Here is a 16,365-nt window from a genome sequence, read left to right on the forward strand (position 1 = left end):
TCCCTGTCCCGACAGCGAGAAAAAGGTCTCTTAGCGGATTATGGTCCTTTTTGCAGCGGCTGGGTCAAGGTCCCTGTCCTGGTAGTAAGAAGTTACCCTACCCCTGTCTCATGTTCTGGTGGGGAAGGACTCTCCTACAGCTTCTGTGATTTTTTTATTTTTACATTTGGGGTGTCTTGCACACCACCGTCCATCAGAGGGGGCAAAAAGCCATATAGACCAGCCCACACACCTGTACTTCATTATCCGCCACTGACTGTAATTTGGACCCTGTTATTTAAAGACTGTGCTGACAGCAGAGACTTTCAAGTCATTGTCTTTTCGCTTTATCATTTCCATGTCGGTTTTTGTTTTAGTTTTCTGGTTCCAACGGATTCTTTTTGACCACTTGTTTCTTCGTTCGAGATTTTGTTATCAAACGGCATTCTTCGCGTTAAAACGTCACATGAAGAGTTGGCGATAGATCTTTAGCATTTTTTGATTGATGGAAATAAAAGGTGCGCTTGAGGTAAAAGAACGTGTCGTTCACCTCATTGCACTTCTGTACTTCCTTTCTAAGCGCGCCATTACTCGCGTGATTAAATGCATTCGGAGGGCGCTACAGTAAGTCGAGGTTAATTGTTGGCGTAGACCTGGCGCACGGGCTCTGTTCTCCCCTTTGGGTTCCCGGTTGATGCCTTCTCATAGTAAACAGGCTGAAGAAAGAAGAGAAGCTAATTACGTCTAATCTTTCCCTTTGTGGTGCGTACGAGGGCACGCTTGCCTCCGTGCCCCCGTTCGGCTTTTGCAGATTAAATTCCAAATCAAACTCGACGTCTTTTTTTCCCGCTTGACAAAAAAAAAAGTGCCAATAAGATGACTTTGAAATCAAACTCCATTCTGTCCTCGCCTTCAAATTAGGATGTTGTTCTTGATCTTTGCTGTAGCTCCATTTGAGCAACTTTATGATGAATGTTGTGTATCTTTAATTGTACTTTTTTATTTGATTTAAATAAGAAACGCATATTATTTTAAATATAGTGCTCATTTTTTTTTATTTTATTTTTTTTTACTTATTTTGAAGAAAACTTAAAGTAAGATGCTTAAATTATGTGAAGTGGTATTTTTTCCCCCAATTTTTCCATTTTATGGGGGGGATTAGTTTATCAACGAACAATGTTTGAAAATAATTAATTTATGAATGGGTTTTTTTTTGGGCAGGGATAATAATGAAAAAGATAAGAGAGTACTCGGTTGGTTTGGACACATGGAGAGGATGGATGAGGAGCGAATGTTGAAGTCAAGTCAAGTCATTTTTATTTGTATAGCCCTAAATCACAAAGAGTCTCAAAGGGCTTCACAGATTATTACACTATATTACACAGACTATTTTTCAGCCGACGAGAAGAGTAGGTTATTCATATGCTATGGAGTAGAAGTGAGTTTAAAGCTTAGATTTTAACATTTCCACTGAGGTTGCAGATCGGATCGGAAGAGCATTCCACAGCACTGGTGCCCAGATGGAGAACGCTCTCGAACCAGCAGAACACTTTTTTGCTCTTGGGATCACCAGAAGACCGGCACTCTCAGATCGTAGGCTTGCAGAAGTCAATGGAAGGAGACCAAGAGGAAGGCCATGATTGACGTGGATGTATGGTGTTATGAGTGCACTGCAGGAAAGAGGTCTAAATCTAGTGGAAGCTAGAGCTCTTGTTGGTGATAGGAATGAGTGTGGAGGTGTTGTAAAATGATAATGGGATGTTTGGATGTGTTCTAAGGGATGGGCAGGGCACCTCTATGATGCAGCAGGGGTAAACCAGTGAAAGCTGTTGAACAAAAGAGTGTGTTGTGTCACAATGGCCCGAGTGACATGGCCGCTTTCCTGTGTCCCTTTTCATCTGGATGGACAAAATAATAGAAAAGAATTAGAATAGAATATACCTTTATTATCATTATTACAAAATGGGTTGAACATATGGTGACAACGGAATTGCACGTGGCACTCCACTGACCAACTTAGGTGCAGAGGTGCCTTTGGGTGTTTTGGCATTTGGGTTGGCCATGGCCCAAAAATTTTTGTGTGTGTTTTTCACTACTTTTTTTTCCCTTTTTTTTCATTTTCTTTGTTATTGTATGTGTTTGTCTTGCTGTCGGTCACCCCTCTTGAGGGATTTGACCAAGGTAGAACGATAGATTGATAGATATTATATTATATTGAATTATATTATATTATATTATATTATATTATATTTTACATAGTTTTTTCTATTACATATATTAAGTAAAAAATCATTTAAAAAAACAGCATTTAATGGCATCAAAACAATACATTTTTTCCCTGAAATTATTATTCCTAATTGACATATTTTTTAAATTTCTATTTCGATAATTTTCTGTTTTTTGCATATGAATGTATTTTAACAAATTTAAAAAAAAATAAAAATTACTTGACAAGGTAATTTTCTCATTTATTTATTAGGAAAAAATCTCTAGGGAATTTATCTGATCGCAATTTGTTTTTCTCTATTTGTAGTCTCAATTTTTTTTCTAGTAACCTAAAAATATATGATAAAGAATATGAGCCTATTATTGTTTTTTTTCCTCATTCCACATTTGTTTTTATTATTGTTTATCACTTGCATTTATCTTTTATTTTATTCAGTTTGATTATTTACTAATTTTAATTTACCATATATGACTTTCCCCCACTATATCTGCTTTTAGCTATTTACCATTGTGTTCCACTTTGCTAATTTTGCAGCTACTATGCACAAGCTGCATTCAAAACGTCCCTTTTGCATCCTAAATAAAATAACTTTTTCCAATGTCTAATATATAAATGATCCTTTTTTTCACTCAGTGGCCTTTACACTTTCAAATAATAAAATGGAAATGTGCTGATTAACGGATGAATAATGTATTGGAGGATAAAGCACCATTATTGCCATGGTTGAGAATGTTGAAAATTCATTTTTCGCAGGAGAATCGGTTTGCTCACGTTTTAAAAATGAGTTGCACCTTGAATTAGTTGCACTTTTTGTGTTTTCATGAAACTCGGTCGTGTCGCCTCTTTGCCTCTTTGTATCGCATGCAGGGCACTGGAAAGCTAGCCCATGAGCAGTCGCCTGACACTACTTGTTGGAGAAATTCTAAGCATTCATGTTCTTCATAATGATATTTATTGATTTTATAAAGAACTACAAGCACAACTTGGCCATGTGTCCTCTTTACCTCTCTGTAATGCATTTGTGGCAGTCGCCCGGCACTACTTGTTAAAAATATTTTAAGCGTTAATGTTCTTCAAAACGATATTTATTGATTTTCTGAAGAACTATTAGGACAACTTGGTCGTGTCTCCCCTTTATCTCTGTGTAATGCTTTTGTGGCACTGGAGAGCTAGCCCATAAGTAGTAGCCCAACACTACCTGTTAAAGAAATTCTAAGCATAACGTTTTTCATATTGATATTTATTAGTTTTCTCAAAAAAGAATAGCACAACTTGGTCGTGTCTCCTCTTTACCTCTTCGTAATGCATGCGTGGCACTTAAAGGCTTGCCCATAAGCAGATGCCTGACACTACGTGTGAGAAAGATTCTAAGCATTTATGTTCATTAGAATATATTTTGATTATCTATAGAAGCAGTAGCAGAACTTGGTTGTGTCTCCTCTTTACCTCTCGATAATGTGTGTGAGGCACCAGAGAGATTGCTTGTTCGAAAGATTCCAATAATTTATGTTTTTTGTTATCATAGTCTAATTTTCTGTAGAGGTAATAGCAAACCTCGGTGGTGTCTCTTCTCTACCTCCTCGTAATGTGCGCGAGACACTGGAGGGATTAGAATTTATAAATCTAATGGCTCAGAATGTGATCAGGGCTTCTGAACTTTTGTTGTTGTTTTTCCTTTTGTCTTTTTCCCTTTTTTCTTCTTTTTTTTCAATTCTTTCCTCTTTTAATCCTTTTTCTTTCCCTTTTCTTGTTCATTTGGGTTTTTTTTTCATTATTGTTTGCCCTTTTAATTATTTCTTTATTTCTTTTTGCTTTTGTATGTTTTGTTGGGGGGTTTTTCTTTTCTTTTTTTTCTCTTCTCATTTTTTTTTTCTTTTTTGTCTTTGTTTTAAGAAGGTTTTACACATGTCTTTATTCATTATTTTGTCATACCCTTGCTCCAATTCAATTAAGATTGACAGCTGCCAAACAAGTCTGCAAACTAATCTCTTAAAAGCAACACGGTATGATACTTTTTGTGATTTTTATTTATGCGTAAAGCTAATATAATGATACTTGATAAGAATGATTGATATCATTTTCATAGCTAAGACACGTGTGCCATTCAATATTGGAGAACTTGTATAATGCTTAGAGGAGATTATTTTCACAAAATGAACACTAGGGTATTGTATGCACTTTCTGCAATCTATGTATCATAGTGCTTGTAACAATATTATGTAGTTAGCTATTATTGACCAACAAAGTATTAATCAATTGATTAAGTCAAGCCGTAGTCTCCAACTCTTTACTTTTTGGATACATGTTTACCGAAGCTGTATTATGTTATGGTTATCAGCAAAGCATTAACATTCTTGGATTTTGCGTGTCTTTTAGAAAAGAAAAAAATCTAAATATAACATGCAAATACTAGATATGTAAGTCACTGGTTTCGGTTTTATAGATTGGGAAAAACAGTTATTGTGCATCGCTGCAAACGTGCAATAATGATTTATTGCGTTGAACGCTTCCAGACAAAGGATTAATTAACGAAGCGCATCGCCGTGCAGAAACACAAAGGTATAGATCGGGTAATTACGGACCCGAAATCTTCTCGTCCACAAAACAAACATCGGGTGAATGTCAGACAGATTCTGCACTTTGGTCTTTCCATGGTATTTGAGATTCAATGTGACATTTACTGATTGCCGGGATTATTTTACAGTAACGGCGGTTCGCTCTTATCGGCAGGTCTTCTCCATTATGCAAACCAGTTTGCCTTTTCACGGGTAGATTTTCGTTGTCGCGTGGCACTCCGACCTGGCCGTAATCCAGCCCAACCAGATCCATTCGATCTGGGACAGAGCCACCATTCGTCTTTGCGCCTTCATACCTTGTAATTGCATACCTGTCAAGCTCCAGGGCTCCATGCCCTTACAAAATGTTGTATTTTCCCTTACAAAATACAAAATAATCTTAAACCATATTTTTTTTTCAAACGTTTTTATTTATATGGTTTAACATGTTGTATTGTACATGTGCTTCGTTATATCATATATATTGTTAATTAACATTTTGTGGTGAGATACTGAGTTGCTCAACATGAATGAGGTTTATTATTACAAAAAAGTTCAAAAATAAAGTAGCTTGGACATTCACTGTAGAAGGAAAAAATACATGCAAATATAATTAAGTGGAATAATACATTTTCTTATTCAAATTATGAATTCATTAAAATTATTGTTGGTAATATACTGATTAAAGGGATAACCACAAACCTGTCTTTTTTCATTTTCTCCTTTTATACTCACTTTTTTTCTTAACTTCTTTATACAACATAATCATTTGTAATATAATGCATCAAAGTAAGTGAGCCGTATGAAAACCGTCTCTCTTTAATGAGTTGAGCCGAAAAAGCCAGTTCTCTAAAAAGAGACGGACTTCCTTTCACTACAGCGACAGACTGCTGTCACTGTCTTGTACTACGGACAGACTGAAGAGATCTTTTCTTCCTCATGCCATGAGGCTCTTTAACTCTACCCGGCAGAGTAAAAGCCCACAGTAAACCACACCACCTACATTGCATATTACCGAATCTTATTATGTATTCTGTGTAGCACTATTTAGTTATTCTATATAACACGCTACAGTGGGCATTTGCACGTCACACTGGGTATCTATCTATCTATCTATCTATCTATCTATCTATCTATCTATCTATCTATCTATCTATCTATCTATCTATCTATCTATCTATCTATCTATCTATCTATCTATCTATCTATAACTACCACATGAAATCCGAGGCGGCAGACGCATGCGCACAGTAGCATCAAACCGCTCGCTTCGTTTGCAACAGAAAAAAACAATACCGAGATAGCGGCGAACTCGTTTAACTTGATTGATTTGCCGTTTCGTGATAGTCGGTGCATACCGGATGGTACCCATAATTGACAAATTTGCGTTTTTCCATACAGATTTTCTTGTATGTCGTACTCGTCTTAAGATGCATAAAAAAACGTACTTTGTACGGCAAAAACGCACAGGTTGACAGGTATGTAATTGGGTTTGTTTTTCGAACGAGAACCTTTGGAACCATTTGACTACAAGGTTAAGGGGCGGAGGTAGATGTCTTCATCCAAGCTTCCTCCCTTTTAAACTGTCACTGGGGTCATGAAGGGGGACTACATGGTTGTTCCTGCTGAGTTTGATTATTTTAGACATGTTCTTGTTACGGAGAGCAATCGATTCCGAAGACACCGTGACCTAGATGAAAGATATGGCCTAACCCTAACCCTAAAAAATAAAGGCCGATCCGTCCAAACCGGCTGAGCCTAACAAATTAACTTGATTTGAGGAGCCCGATCCTCCACAAAGAAAAAAAAAAACTAAGAACAATTAAGGATGCATGCCAAGCTTGGATAGTTTAAAAAAAACAGGTTAGCAAGAGAAACCCAGCACAAGATGAACCCGAAGTAATGATTGACATTTTAGGCCCGACCCAACCGGAATTCTGTTCGAGCTCGGCTCAGGTTCAGGCTCGGGCTTAATATCTTACCTCTACCTTGACCTGATTTAAAAGTACGTGAATCTTTTGCTGTATCGCAGTTTACTCATCGCCGTCTCACTACTTTGCAGATTTTTGTACATTGTGTCCTGTATTCTGATTGACTAAACAGTCACACCGTCTCCTTTCTGCCTGTGTCTGCCTGTCCGTCAATAATGTCACAGTGTAAGTTGACACGAACGTAAAACAGCTTAACCAAACTACATTACATATGCGCAAAGCTTCAATTTGAAGTTTCTCTAAAAGGCATCATGTCAACAAAATGCACTGGACCCACGAAAGCACTAAAAGGCAGAGGAAGATGCTTTCTATCGCCAACAAAGTTGGGCCTTTCCAGCAACTAAACTTGCTCTGGAGCCACATGCAGCTCTATCGGCCTCCTTAGTGGCCCCCAGGTACTTTTTCAAAAATGCTTGATGACGGAAAAATATGTGGTTTCTGTAGAAAGACAACAGGACACAAACAATGTTAACATTTTCTATCTATCTATCTATCTATCTATCTATCTATCTATCTATCTATCTATCTATCTATCTATCTATCTATCTATCTATCTATCTATCTATCTATCTATCTATCTATCTATCTATCTATCTATCTATCTATCTATCTATCTATCTATCTATCTATCTATCTATCTATCTATCTATCTATCTATCTATCTATCTATCTATCTCTCTCTCTCCCTACCTCCCTCCCTACCTACCTACCTACTTACCTACCTACCCTATCATTCAGTGCCCTGCCCATCCCCTTGAACGCGTCCAAAATGTATATAAATGGAGACAGTATGTGTTTCCTTCCGTATAAGGCTTTTAATTGTTTACGGCTCCAGACATATTTTTTTGGTCCATTATGGTTTTTCAACATTTTGTGTTGCCAACCCCTGCCTAAAGAAAGGTAAAAGCAGTTTTCCTTTATGTTTACAATGATGATGACAAAATATCATCTGAATTAAAAAGGTAGTGTCCTGAAATGGTTTTCCACCCCTGACAATAAATACTCAAGACTATTACTAAAATTTTAATTTGGCAGTACAGAAGTTATTTGTAAAAAAAAAAAAGTGCCACACTTTATTTTGTTAAACAAATGCTCGAGCCTGTAAATTTGGTTTGTACTTCGATTCCAATGTATTACAAAGTATCTAACAAATAAACAAATAAAGGTTTCTCCTTTACAGGTTTTTACTACCGCGGGACCTTATGGAAAAAAGGATTACTTTATTAAGCTTAGAGGGCGCTGCTAAGGGTACCTGAAAAAGAACAAAACCTGCGCAAAAAAAAATGAGAAGACAAATGTTGTGGTTAGCTCACTTTGAGTCTCCATTTTCTCCTTGTGCTTTGTAGCACTCTTTTGGTTGCACTACACAATGCAGGGACTTTTAGTGGTCCAATATTACACAGTGTCCCTTGAAAGGTGGATTTTCTTTAAACTTATGTTTATGTATGTATGGTTTATGTATGGCTTTGATTTTGCTTATTTTAACTCATTTCGCTCATTTCACGTATTTGCCTCAGTTACTTAAAAAAATAAACAGATAAATCCATTTTTTTTTTTCATTTATTAAATTATTTTTGGTTAAAAAAAGCTTCAGTCTAATGTACAACGTCCTCTAGTGGTGATTTTTAAAGCGTTAACACATTTTAGGTTACTACAGTCTGTTGACCACCAGATAAGTCTGAGACAACTCCAACTAATCATAAGTCTTCAATTTCACTTGTCATTTTGATTCAGGCTCTATTTCTTTTCTCTATTATCCCAATCTCATCATTTTCCATTCTCTCTTTTGCTCATGAAAATCCAAGCATCCCACCGCCGGCCCTAAAACCGAGCTGTCAATCATTTTGCCACTCGCGAGTCTCTTTAAAACAGGGTTTGTGAACTGGCCCCTCGCATTCCCCGGGTGCCAGTTTTGTTCCAGAAATGCACGACTAAAAGGTTCAGGAAGCAGCTTTAAGCCTTTATGGTCGTCCGAGTGTGGATGAGCCCGCCTGAGGATCTGAGAGTGAGCGCTGTGAAATCCAAAGGACATAAAGTTTCAAGCTCTCGTTTTATGACTCCACATAAAGTTCAAAAGTAGCACCCAATTAGTGATCCAACAGAGTCTAGAAAATGACTGTAATCCCTTGATACTTCACGATTCAGACTCTGCAGCCTCAGTGCATCGCTGGTTGAAAAATATTCCCAAATCCATTATCCCCAAAAGCATATTGCCTAGAGCAGGGGCCAGCAGAGTGCATTTTCGTCTTCTGGCGACTATTTCTGTGGTTCAGTTCGCCAAAAAGTCAAACACACTCGTGACAGCATGATCCATCATGCCCGATTGCATATTGCTGCCAACAGGGGCCTACAGACTACTCTTTTGTGAATGTTGCCGCAATCGATTATCCCCGGTTGATTTTCTGAGAGCTGGGGCGTGCAGAGTGCATTTTTATTTCTGTTCAGGCTCCTAAAATGTTCAACTATTCCTACAAGCTGGGGGCTAAGAAGCATATTTATGTTTGGCCTGGCGTCTCTTTTTGGGCAGTTATTTCTACCTAAAATGAACTGCACCCATGCAGCCGTGATCCTATAACCCCAATCGCAAATTACTGCAAGTACGGAGCATCAGAAGTCACTTAAGATGAGAGACGGGCCAGAATAGCACGTCCAAAATGAAATGCACAGTTGTTGCCGCTATCCATTATCCCCAGTCACTTTTTTCAGGTGCGGACTGCTGATGCCTTCCTAAAATTTACTGCGTTGTTTTGTCTGTGATCCATTACCACTTTTTCCTTAAGCGAGGGCCGGCAGAGCGTACTTTTGTCAATCCTGGCAGTTCTTTTTTGCCACTCCGTCTACCAAAAAGTGAACTGCACTCATGTGGCTGCAAGCCATTATCACCTTTTTCATTTTGCTGCAAACAGTGTCCATCAGAGCGCACTTTTTCAGGGCCTTGCGGCACTTTGTGTGCTGTTATACCCCCCTAAAACTAACTGCACTCATGCAGCCGCGATCCATTATCCTCAATCCCATATTAAACCAATTAGAGACCGGCAGAGGGCACTGTCCTAAAATAAAATGCCCAGCCTTGGCCACAAGCCATTTCCCCTCGGTTGACTAATGCTGAGAGAAAGAATTTATAGAGCTGTGAATTTTTTCCAGGCTTCTGAAGTGTGTCATTGTGGCCCGCCTAAAATGGACTGCACTGTTTTGGCTGTGATCTGCTATTCCCAGTCAAATATTACAAATATTACTTAGAACGGAGGCCAAAAGAGCTAATTCGTGTCATGCGAGGTGGTTCTTTTCTTTGTTTCTCCATCTAAAATGAACATCACCTGTTCTGCCACAGTCCATTATCCCCACTCAAATATTATATACAGTATTTCAGAGCACATGTTAAGAATGCGGGAGGGGTTGTTCCTTATCAACTGTGATAAACGCGGGATAACAGTAATATATATAAATTACTGAAATATTTCAGTAATCGTTGTTGTAATGGTTACGATTCTAAATAGAAAGGATTTGTTTGAATTTGAAACTCAATTAGTTTATGTGACAATTTGGACATTTAATATTCTAATACATCTTTGTCACTCTCCAAAGTACTATTAATGTGTTAAAATCCTTCAGTTATTAATCAACCTACGCTGATTAGGAATGGTGACTTTATCAAATTACAGTTGTCCATTTCTCACAGGTCTCCTGAACTTGGAGTGTAATACTAATGGAAAAGTATTTTCCATGATATAGCATTTTAAATTGACCGGAGCGAATAGTAAATGAACCCCATCCGTCTTTGTGACACTGCGCCGCTGTACTTTCCCCCGCATTCCTTTCTGGATGACCTTGCTCTTTTAAAGTTTGCTCAGAGACTGCCGGACACCAAAAGGTGGGTTCATTTACCGTTATCCCTCGTTTATTGTGGTTAATGGAGTCCCAAACCCTTGCGCCATATGCGTAAATCCGCTAAATTGCCCTTTCCCGTTTTAAACATGCGCTCTGCCGGCCGTGCTTTCAGCAATAGTCGACCAGCAATAATGGATTCCGGCTGCACAGGACAGGTGCTGTTCATTTTAGGTGAAAAGAATGGAAAATATAGATGCTGCCCACAGCCCAAATTTGCTTTCTCGGCACCCGCTCTCAACATTAGTTGACTGGGAATAGCGGATGCTGCCCAAACAGTCCAGTTCATGTTAGGTGAGCCACGATGACACACTTCAGCAGCCTGGTCAAAATACACAGCTTTATCAACCCTTTCTCTCAGCAATAATTAACCAGGGGTAATGGATTGCGGCCACGGGATATTGGATCATCGCCAAAACAGTGCGGGTCAATTTAGGCAAGTTCAACAGCCTTAACAGAAAAAAAAAATGCCCTTTGCCAGACATTGCTCTCAGCAATAGTCGATTGGGGATAGTGGGTCACTGCCTAAACAGTGCTATCCAATGTAGCTGGGCTACATTAGCAATCTCTACTGGAAAAAAAGCACTCTGTTTTCAGCAAGAGTCGACCGGGGATAAAGGTACACATAGCCGAACAGTGCCGACAAATGTGCCTTCTGCCGGTCTCAACAATATGGGATTGGAGGTAATGGATTATGGCCAAATGTGTATTTTTTGCCCAAAATAGGACAGCCAGTTCCTATATCAGCAACAATTCTTCTTATTAAGTGCAATGCTTCCTACTTCAAAATAAAATAATGAAAATGAGCTAAATTATCTTCTATTTTCTTAACGATTTAATGTTTTTATTATATACATTTTTTTTTCTAAGGTATAGTACATTCCTTTTTTCAGAACTTATGTTGCCAGTTTTTCATAGTTTAATACAAAAACCTGTTTAGCATTAGCACAATAAGGAAAAAATAATTTCAAACATGAGCAAAATTATCTGCCGGTCTGCAAAAAACATTTACTTGTATTGGCAGCTAATTTTCATATTATTTCTGTCACGTAAAAACGTATTTCAATTTAATTTAATTATTTTTTGGTCTATTTTGGGGGGATTTTAGACATTCTATCAATAAAATGATATTAATATCAAAGATGTGTATTTTTCATCAGTAGAGTATTTGGCAGGCCACAATTGGCTTCAAACCCTAGGTTTGAAAAACTTAGCACTAAAGTAAACTTCCCTTATCCCTAATTCAACCTAAAGGGATGCAATGTAAGTGAAATAATGAGTTTGAATATTGCAATTGAAATAAAGAGTGTTATTGCTAGATACTGTATATGTAAACGCCACATCCATATTCATGCAGTTAATAAGAAATATTTTCCTTTGAGCGATGAGCAAATTAGCACGTATCTGCTCACATTTCCAAATGCCTCGCCGTGTTTTTGCTTATCCGGAAAAGTGATGCCTGCCCCAAAGGGACAAAAAGAAAAAAACATATTTTCTCTTGAAAATTTCCTACTTTGCGCTTTCTACTTTGCAGCCGCAGTGCATTGCAGGTTATGAAAATATTCAATTGAAAATGGCCACATGTGGCTGTGATCCATTATACCCAGTCTGCTATTACTAAGAGCATGGGTTGAGAGATAAAATGTGTGGCATGTGGCAGCTTTTTTTTCTCCTTTCTTCCCGCCTAAAATGAACTGCACCTCTGCAGGCGCGATCCAGCAGAGTGCATTTTATCCTGCCCTAGCGCCTCTTGTTTGGTCTTCTGTACATCCAGAGTGAACTGCACTTGTGCAGCCGCGATACATTATCCTGATCATATATTGTTGCAAGTAAGCTCAAGCAGAGTGCTCTTTTACGGGCCTGCCTGCCCTTTTTTGCTCTTACTTTCACCTAATCTCAACTCCGCTTATACAGTTAGAAGCCATTATCTCAAATTTATTTTTGTTGCGGGGTTTTTTTCAGTTTGGGCTGCTGAAGTGCCCCATTGTGGCTGGTCTAAAATGAACTGCACTATTTTATTATCATCTTTTCAAATTAATTAGGTCTAGCGGCTCTGCTGTCATTTTTGCCTAGAATAAACTGCACTCTAGTGGCTGAGACCCATTATCCCTAATCCCATCTTTCTGCAACTGGGACTGCCAGAAAGCACTTTTGCAGAGAGAGGTCCCGATTTGACCGGCCTAAAATGAAATGCACAGCTGCAGCCATGAACCATTATCCCTGGTCGACCATTGTTAAGGGCAGGGTTCAGAAATGCACTTTCATTTCTCGATTTGGGTCACTTGAGCGTGCAATTGGAACCCACTTAAAATGAACTACACTGTTTTGGTCGTGATCCGCTATCCCCATTCAATTATTGTAGGCAGAGGCCGTGAGAGCAAATTTTGTTAAATGCGCGGTGACAGTTTTCCAGTACTCTCTGCCTAAGACGAACAGCACACATTCAACAGCAATCATGTATCCCCCGGCAGAGTGCATGTTAAAATGTGTTGGGGTTTTTTTGTGGATTTTGGAATATTGCGGGAGGTAGTGATCCCCATTAACCGCGATAAACAAGGAATCTCACTATTTGTCTTTTCTCTAAACTCAGACTGATAAAGTCTCAACAAAAAGAACAACCAAGAGAACAATAAGCTAAACTAACCTCCTCAACCGATATTATCGTTTACATTTCCGAGGTGTCTTTGAAAACAATGTGGGCCAGCTGTTGGAATATTTGGCGTAGAACGACGTGCTCGAACCTAGTTATTGTGTGCACAACATCATCCAACCGTGAATTCATTAAAAGGCTCCGCTCTGTTAAGTGCCAGCCAAGAACGGAGCGTGCTTTGCTTCTTCCCACCAGGTCGTGTGTAAATTGTTGGAAGGAATTCCTCACTTTGCGCTTCATCTTACTTGTTCTTCCTCATCTCGCACATTCCTCACACTCAATTGTGAATGATATATTTTTGTGTTCGCAGTTTTATTCATCAAAGTCATCAACACACATTTTGACATGTATGGCTGCTGTACCGCACACGATTACGTTAAACAGGTATTTGTCAACCTTGTTTAGTAGTGTGCCACAGGAAATTGACCCTTTTTTTCTCTGTAAAAAAGCATGCCGTCATTTTGTTTCTTCTCTTCCAGTGATGAGCCAAGTATCTGTAACACGCATCCATATCAGTAGATGGCAGCAGATTACTATTTTGTTTTTCCTTTATATTATATACTTTTACTAATTAGATGCTCATGAGGTAGCACAGTATATTTAATAACTTATCTTCTTTGATAAAGCTGTTTAAAGGGACAATGTGTCATTTAGTACCTCCTAGTGGTATGATAAACCTACCATTTAGTAAAAAAAAATTTGAATACAAGGCAAACATACACGATACATGGACTTGATCTTACAAATGGTAATTTTTGTTACAAAAAAATATCATGGGTCGAGAAATTTGTATTTCGTTTCCACAGTGGAGGGTCTACAATCATTTTTATTTTTATCCGCTTTCTCATCCCCACATAGCATCCACCCACTAACTCCACTTTACCAGCTCGAGTCATGTTACACTACAGCAAATTTGTATTCTTAAAATGTATATTTATATCTAATGTAATCATAAACACGTATATTACAGGTCTTGCTAGGTACTATATTGTCATTGTAATGTTTTTATCTGGGCTACGAGGGGTCCGGAACGCCTTCACTCAGGGGTCTTAAACTCAATTGTAGGTCCTGGGTTAGGTAGGACCGAAAAGGCTTTTCCACCACAAAACATCTGATAAAAACAACTACTGTTCTCAAATATATTGTTAAAAAGAGCGCTACACATTATAAAATCTAAAAAATACCCCATCCCAAATTAGCATGGTTTGCACTTACTTAAAGATAGAATGTTTATTATTTGACCACTAGATTACGCTGTTTTGTGTTTTGCAACCAAAATTGAGTGTTACAAAGCACAAGGAAGAGCACAAACTACGGAAACTCAAAGTGACCAAACTGCATAATGTTTTCTTTCATTTTGACCACTAGATGCCGCTGTATTGTGTAGTGCAACTGAAACAGAGTGCTACAAAGCACGAGGAAGAGTACGGGCTACAGAAATTTAAAGAGACATAACTGCATCAATTTCCTGTCATTTTGACCACCAGATGCTACTGGACTGTGTAGTGCAACCGTCACGGAGTGCTACAAAGCACAAGGAAAAACACAAACTACGGAAACTCATTTTGTATCATTTTTCTTCTCATTTTGACCATTGGATGTCGCTGTATTGTGTAGTGCAACCGAAACAGAGTGCTACAAACCACAAGGAAGAACACAAACTACGGAAACTCGAAGAGACCAAACTGCATCATTTTTCTTCTCATTTTCTGCACACCCTTTCACACATGAGAGTTCATGTTATTATCTTTACCTTTTGTAATTAATATTAGGGTTGTTTTTCATCGATTTCGTTTTTTTTTTACCCCGAGAATGCATTAAATAATACACTTTGTCCCTTTGATCAATAAGAGAAGTCTCTAATTCACGTAAAACACACCCGTATTTATTTAATTGTGTCACGATGTCTTGATTCCGACATCATTTCATTCCCATCACACAGAGATGCATCGCTTTATGCCTGAACTTCAAACTAGAACACCCACCGTACATGAAAACATTCGCTATTTCGACTTTCCCTATGAACCACCTCATATATTCATATCGTGACTGAAATATTTCTATCCTGCAGCGGTGGCATGCACAAAGCCTTCAGCGTTCGTTTGAATCCCCCGAAAGGATGCCAAAGGCGTCGACATCGTTCCGTAAAGCGGGCCCTGAAAGCGCCCATATCGCCGGCCATCTAGTTCTGCGCGGGAGCTCCGTACAAAAAAGGGTTTTTGCATTCTGACGCCGCGGAATCAAATCGCTGCAAAGCCGAGCACGGGCAGGGGAAATAAAAGGTATGGAAATGCGACCGGCTTCTAGAGGCTGCGGTGTCCGAATGGAAATTTACAAACCGGTGGCCTTGACTGAAATGCTCTTCCCTTTACTGCGCAGTCGGGGCTAAACACTAAGCGTCACCTCATTGAAGTGAAATGATGTGCGGGTTGTCTTAAAGCCTTCCTGTGAGTTGTATCCAGGTTTCCACAGAGCCTTGAAAAGTTTTAAAAGGCATTGAATTCGTAATTCTCAAAAAGGCCTTCATTGGCATTAAAGTGTCTTCAATCCTAAGTCTTAATAATGTGGGGGTCTTGAATCAGATTTCAATAGGCATTGGAAAAATCTTAAAGTCTTGAATTGAACTTCCTCTAAACTGTAGGAAGCCTGTGTACAGCAACCTCTAGTGTTGTACAAAGATCTGATTAATGTCATGATTGCCGATTGAGCGCAGCTGCGACGGCTTAATTGGCGGCAACAGCCCGGAAATCTGATTGGCTGTTACTCTCTTTTTAAACCCCCGGCTTCCAAGAGGAAGAGGAAGCCGTCAGATCGTTATGCGAACTGTTGCCACCAGCCCAGTAAGCCTTTTCGTCCGACTCTGTTCCTGCCCTGCCTTTTTCTGCCTGATCTCTGTTGCCAACCTGTTCCCGGACCTGACTTCGCCCCGTTCTGCCTGCCTGTTACCTGACCTGTTTTGCCCCGTTACCTGCCTGCCTCCTGCTACCGACCTCGTTTACAAACTCGACACCGCCTTTGATCTACAGTCCCGGCCAACGACTTGCTATTACAGCCTGTCTCCGATCCTCCTCGCCAGAC

The 16,365-nt window shown here is 39.0% G+C and overlaps 1 long non-coding RNA gene across 1 annotated transcript in view; it reads right to left on the reverse strand.

Annotated features, from left to right (window-relative positions):
- Positions 1-1,490: 1,490 nt before the first annotated feature.
- Positions 1,491-16,365, reverse strand: part of LOC148354135 (uncharacterized) — a 61,499-nt gene continuing 46,624 nt past the window's right edge. The window contains exon 3 of the long non-coding RNA XR_015852477.1: positions 1,491-1,877. This is a non-coding gene — a long non-coding RNA (uncharacterized LOC148354135). The remainder of the gene's footprint in view (positions 1,878-16,365) is intronic.

This window comes from Urocampus carinirostris, chromosome 13 (genome assembly GCF_059441175.1).
Source record: "Urocampus carinirostris isolate Australia breed hairy pipefish chromosome 13, RoL_Ucar_1.0, whole genome shotgun sequence".
Classification (NCBI taxonomy): Eukaryota; Metazoa; Chordata; class Actinopteri; order Syngnathiformes; family Syngnathidae; genus Urocampus; species Urocampus carinirostris.